Source organism: Ambystoma mexicanum, chromosome 7p (genome assembly GCF_040938575.1).
Source record: "Ambystoma mexicanum isolate Mex_15411 chromosome 7p, UKY_AmexF1_1, whole genome shotgun sequence".
Taxonomy (NCBI): domain Eukaryota; kingdom Metazoa; phylum Chordata; class Amphibia; order Caudata; family Ambystomatidae; genus Ambystoma; species Ambystoma mexicanum.
The window spans coordinates 260,970,785-260,977,441 of NC_090939.1; positions in this window are offsets into that span (position 1 = coordinate 260,970,785).

A 6,657-nucleotide genomic window follows, 5' to 3' on the forward strand; every position below is an offset into this window, starting at 1 on the left:
GGTGGGGGTGGTGGGAGACATGAGTGGAGGCCTGGTGGAGGCTGCCCCTGGTGGCTGGGGGGTGGGGGTGGTGGGAGACATGGGTGGGGGCCTGGTGGAGGGTGCCCCTGGTGGCTGGGGGTGGGGGTGCTGGGAGACATGGGTGGGGGCCTGGTGGAGGCTGCCCCTGGTGGCTGGGGGGTGGGGGTGGTGGGGAACATGAGTTGGACATGGGTGGGGGCCTGCTGGCAGGTGCCCCACAGTGCTGGGGGGTGGGAGACATGAATTGGACATGGGTGGGGGCCTGCTGGCAGGTGCCCCACAGTGCTGGGGGGTGGGAGACATGGGTGGGGGCCTGGTGGAGGGTGCCCCACAGTGCTGGGGGGTGGGGGTGCTGGGAGACATGAGTTGGACATGGGTGGGGGCATGCTGGCAGGTGCCCCACAGTGCTGGGGGATGGGGGTGGTGGGAGACATGGGTGGGGGCCTGGTGGAGGGTGCCCCTGCACTGCTGGGGGGTGGGGGTGGTGGGGAACATGAGTTGGACATGGGTGGGGGCCTGCTGGCAGGTGCCCCACAGTGCTGGGGGGTGGGGGTGGTGGGAGACATGGGTGGGGGCCTGGTGGAGGCTGCCCCTGCACTGCTGGGGGTGGGGGTGTTGGGAGACATGGGTGGGGGCCTGGTGGAGGCTGCCCCTGGTGGCTGGGGGGTGGGGGTGGTGGGAGACATGTGTGGGGCCTGGTGGAGGCTGCCCCTGCACTGCTGGAGGGGTGGGGGTGGTGGGAGACATGGGTGGGGGCCTGGTGGAGGCTGCCCCTGGTGGCTGGGGGGGTGGGGGTGGTGGGAGAATTGGGTGGGGGCCTGGTGGAGGGTGCCCCTGGTGGCTGGGGTGGTGGGAGACATGGGTGGGGGCCTGGTGGAGGGTGCCCCACAGTGCTGGGGATGGGGGTGGTGGGAGACATGAGTTGGACATGGGTGGGGGCCTGCTGGCAGGTGCCCCACAGTGCTGGGGGGTGGGGTGGTGGGAGACATGTGTGGGGGCCTGGTGGAGGGTGCCCCTGCAATGCTGGGGGGTGGGGGTGGTGGGAGACATGGGTGGGGGCCTGGTGGAGGGTGCCCCTGGTGGCTGGGGGTGCAGGGGGACATGCGTTGGTGGGCAGTAGTGCAAGTTGACATGTGGGTTGGCTGGAGGTCATGGCCATGGTGGATGGTGTGCCTGCAGGACATGTGCAGGGTAGGCCCCTGTGGTGTGAGCCACCTGCAGGGGCCGTGGAGGGTGTAGAGGGAACACCTGGGAGGACCCACACGTGCAATTCACGTGTGGTGCTCCCCGCGCACCCCTGTAATACACGTACCCTGATGGAATCGCGTGTGGAACTTCCCGCGCACCCCTGAAATGCGCGTACCCAGCTCGCACGGGCCCAATCGCGTGTGGAACTTCCCGCGCACCCCTGAAATACACGTACCCTGATGGAATCGCGTGTGGAACTTCCCGCGCACCCCTGGAATACACGTACCCTGCTGATGTCGCGTGTGAAACTTCCCCCGCACCACGGAATACACGTTCCCTGATGAAATCGCGTGTGGAACTTCCCACACACCCCTGTAATACACGTGCCCTGCTGATGTCGCGTGTGAAACTTCCCCCGCACCCCAAAATACACGTACAATGATGAAATCGCGTGTGGAAATTCCCGCGCACCCCTGAAATACACGTACCCTGCTGAAATCGCGTGTGAAACTTGCCCCGCACCCCGAAATACACGTACTCTGCTGAAATCGCGTGTGGCACTTCCCGCGCACCCCTAAAATACGCGTACCCTGCGGAAATCGCGTGTGGAACTTCCCGCGCACCCCTGAAATACGCGTATACTGCTCGCACGGGGCCAATCGCGTGAGGTACTTCCCGCGCACCCCAGTGATACACGTAGCCCGCTTGCCGTGCTGGTACAGGGTTAGTGCAGCCCTTTGCGCTGGATTGGGTATATTGATGGCTTTTCCCTGCGCGAGAGGTGTTCTTGGGGGCGTAACTGGCGCTGCTGCAGGGTTGCTGCGCCACTGTGCGCCACGGCTGGTTTTGGTGGCTGGAATCCATGAATACGCTGTGCGTGGAAATGGATTTTAGCGCACGCGGCTGGCGCAGGGATTCGCACGCGCACACTGAGCGCCAGCCGCGTGCGCCACTTGTGCGCTGAATTCTATGAATTACCCCCATAGTTTCTTGGTTTAGCACTTAAAAACCCAAGAGGTGACAAGATTCTGATATATAATGTCATTTATTGAAGGGTGTAAGTTTTTCCATACACTATTTTTCAACATACATAGTCCGGAACTAAAATTTGAGCTTAGGTACAACATATAGATTGTTTCTTGACACAACATCAACTCATTCAGTACGAGCGACATTCACTGTGTATGGTTGTTTACGATGATGACGTCATTGCCGTCATTACGACATGACATCATCACGTTCTTACAGTCCGCCGCTATTTGAAGCAGCCATTTTGATTCCCGATTTTTGGGTGATTTCTTGGCAAAAGCAGGATGCACTACACGCGCTGTACGATTGAGAAGTAGCATCTATTTTGGTAAACATTTTTATTCTTGGTTACTATTAAACTTATTTTTGTGAGATGTATAATAACAATTCAAACCATTTGGTTATCACTTTGACACAGATCACATTTTATTTACAACAGGTAGGATGTCAGGAATCTCCAAGACTTATCTGGAGTAAAACCACCAGGGGAGTTGCTAGGTCTGGAAAAGACCTGGGGCTACGCTGATGTCGGAACTGTTGGGACTGGGGGCTAGCTAGTCTTTTGGCTGTAGCTCCTGAGATTCTATCCGGGGCTACAACCAAAAGATCAGGGGCTATAGCCCCTTAGCCCCCCCCTAGCAACGCCCCTGAAAACCACGATAACTGCTGGCAACATATGTGATACACCTCCAAGACGGGTGAGTAATCAATCCTTTACAATTCTGTTAAATTTATGGATTAAGATGGTGTATGTCGATTTCTTTTTGATGTTGATGTCCATTTTTTGTTTTCCGCAATACCATTTTTATGGTGAGCTTTTACTTTATAGGTCACAGCTTTACCAGTTTACTCCACGCGATTAAAACACGATTTGGGAAGTTATGTTTACCTTCAGCACGGATAGTGCTAATTAGGTGAGTGGGCCCAGTGTGAACTAGGAACAAACCAAAGATTTTTTGTGAAATAGTACGTGATTAGATACTTGCAATCATTCCTTCATTACATTTTTTGGTAGGAGGCTGAATATTATCTATCAATTAGAGTGAAGATCAAGAGTCTATTTGAGCTCCTTGTGAAGAAACTGGAGGAGCATGTGGATTGTATGAGAGGAGAGATTACCTTCTTACGATTTACATATTGGCATATTGTTGCCAACTCTAAGTTTTAGGTAATCAGTTGTTATTTATTTAACAGAATTTTGCATTATATCATACAATTTGAGCATGTTAGAGTCATGTTTTCCGTTACTAGGGATGGACTGCCCCAAATGTGTATGTCCACATACTAGAATAATTAGCCAGCCATATATTGGTAACATTGGGACCATGAAATTGTGAAGGTACAGAATCTAATTTGATTGTAGAATTAAATGGAAATATTGATGTTATCAACATGCATGCTAAAAATGTGTTTTTTGACCTTTTAAATAGGGTAGATTGTAATAAATGATACATATGATTTTTTGATATTGATATAAGATATGCCCTATTATTTATAGAAATATTACCCAATGAACCCCTGATGAAGAGTCTGAACCTCAAAACGCGTTGGGTCATATCAATAAATGTATTCATTTGGAATTGCTCAGTGGTGTGAACACATGTTATTGGAATTTTAAATGAAATTGGTGTTAACCTAATTTGTCATCCATATTGAATAATTTTACCAACATTGTGACAACTACTGCTCAAAACTATATATTGAGTTCTTGCCCGGATTCTCGGCTGTTGGAAGTGTGCAGGGGATGGGAGTTCCCTCATCCTGGCAACTTTTTCTTTCTAATACTTTTTTTTTAAACAAAATTGTATTTTGTTTAGGTCAACATTCCTTTACATGTTGCTACTGAAATTGCGCATTCAAGGTAGTGAAAATAAAGCTATACATATCTTTTTGCTTGGTCTATTTCTATAACAATGTATGTAATGCCGGGCTGGTTTCTTATGTGATTTGTGTACTTGGCAATGCATTGGTAAAACCCTAACACATATTTATGTGACCTATCACTGGAAATGTTTGCAGTCAAGTGCTTAAATCACACCCTGGGTCCAAATACTGATTTCACCACTTTAACTAAATGTGTTGATCCTGGGCAAATCATTTAATCTCACTGTGCTGTGTAGCTAGAAGTGATTTAGTTTGCAATTTGTGTGATTAAGAAAAACCCCCACGGTCTACTAAACTACTGAGTTGTTGTATATTTATAATAGTGAATATTTATATAGTGCACATCATATTATTCTCTTGGCTTACACGTGAACACTTCTTTTAATGTCTTTACCAAAGGTATCCTACAGTATTGAAGACTGATATCACTGCTGGTAATGTTATTTACTGTGATATCGCGGCTGATCATGTCAATCCATTTTGTGCAAATTAGGATTTTGCATATCTTTTGCTGAACAGGTCCGGAACTCAAATTAGAACATATCAGTGCCTTGTATGCCTCACAGTCCCTCAATGTAGTGAATTTGTTGTGCTGTGCATGCGTTCAAGAGCCTTGGGGGGGGGGGGACTGCGTAGCTGCCCCTATTTTGTCTGTCTTACTACACATCAACATATTTCTTTCATGGCATTAAATGTGCACTTTGCCTTGTGTGCATGTTCCAGGCTGCCCTTTTCTGTCTGCTGTCACCTTAACTCAGTGGTAGTCAAAGATGTTCATACCAAGCCTCTACGCCCCCTAGTAAACAAAATGTTTCTATTTTCTGTTACAACAGTCTCCTTAATCCTTTTTATATTTTAAACATGAATCTGAAGATTATTTTAAAGCGTCTGCCCCCCACCCCCTTCCCCTCTGGACATCCTTCGGGCCCCCTAGTTTGAAGACCACTGTCTTCACTGAAGGCTTTAAATGCGTGCTTGGCAGCAGGGTACAGAATGCCTGTGATAGCATTCAGCAGTGTTGGCACCGCTTCTCCTTTTACTCTGGTTTCTTCTGCGTTGGCACCTTGCTTACAGAGCAATTGCTGAGTTTTCAGTGGCAGTTTAGTGTTTCAGCTCGCCTCTGGCTGCCTGCCCCAGGAGATTAAAAGCCATTCCTTTGTATCCATTCTTCTTTAAGCAGCCCAAGGGTGCCACAGACTGTGTCCATCCCTCCTAACTCTAGGTAAGGGGGGGCAATCATATTGAAATGGGCCTCCACAAGCTTTGACAAATCTTTGCCGAGCCCTGTGAGCAAGTGCTGAAGCTGCTCGTTGTTATTCAATGTGTCTAACTGCCAACCAGGAGGGGCGAGAGTGTGCGTGTTGTGGCTGGTGTGATGACATAAGGTGTCGGACCAGGAAACCGTCACCAGAGTGCTAAGTCCGCCTTTGCACCCGACACAGCCACATGGCAAGGTGCAACTATCATGTGCTAGCATGCAGTAATATTACCTCTACGCCCAGATTAGGCGGAGCCTCATCCTAAAGTATCCAACTCAAAAGTCTGTTACATGTATTTTATTATTCCTATTATTATTATGATGGCATTTATTGACCGAGGACCTAGCTTCGCGAAGCAATACAGCGCTTTACAAATCACAGTGGGAAGTACACAGCGGGGCAAGCAGAGACACAGGGGAGGTACAATGCATCTGTTGTCAGGTTAAACAACAGAACGAAGCAAACATTCAGAATACTATTCTTTCACAGCAAAACATTCAAAAGATTTGCAAATAACAATTAAGATCCCAAGACAATTTAGCGCATCGTAAAGGGAGCTCACATGCACAATGCACACCATGAAATTGCCCTCAGGAACACATGTGAGACACCCGATTGAATCTAATTCACCACGTTTACAAAGTAGTTTATAATTTCATTACCAACAGCCATACAATTTACAGCCAAAAAGCATCACAACTTTCCAGTTCAGTATATTTCTTTTGCTCACTGCAGGGGAACCGTGAGCACTCTTTTTTTATTCACTGCAGTACAGAGAAATAAAATAGGTTGCAGACGTTTCACTCCCTGTCTGCATCCTCTACAGTAGCTTTCATTCCTTGGCACCATGTACCAGCTCCCCCCAGAAGATAATTAAATCTAGCAGGCCTAATCTCAACTCCAGAAACTCCCTCCAGCTTCGCCAACCCCCACACAAGCTTGGAGCGGCCAAGGTTATAATAACGCCACTCCTTTTCACTATCTTGCTCCAAGGTTTGAATGACATCATCGAGAAGTTCTCGAGCCCAAATGGCATCTCATCCTTTTTGCTCCTCTGCAGGTTTTTATACCCCAAACCAGTGCAAGAGATTGCATTGACTTGCTCTAGATACGTGTTTAAATATAGCACCTAAAAAGAATCCGGTTTTCCTTCAACCAGTGTGAAGACAGGATGTATTCTGCTGCCCATCAGTATTGAATGATTGGCGGTCAAAGGCAATTCAATGTGAAGGGCCACACTGTGTGACACCCAAAGACCTTTCCCATATTCAAAACC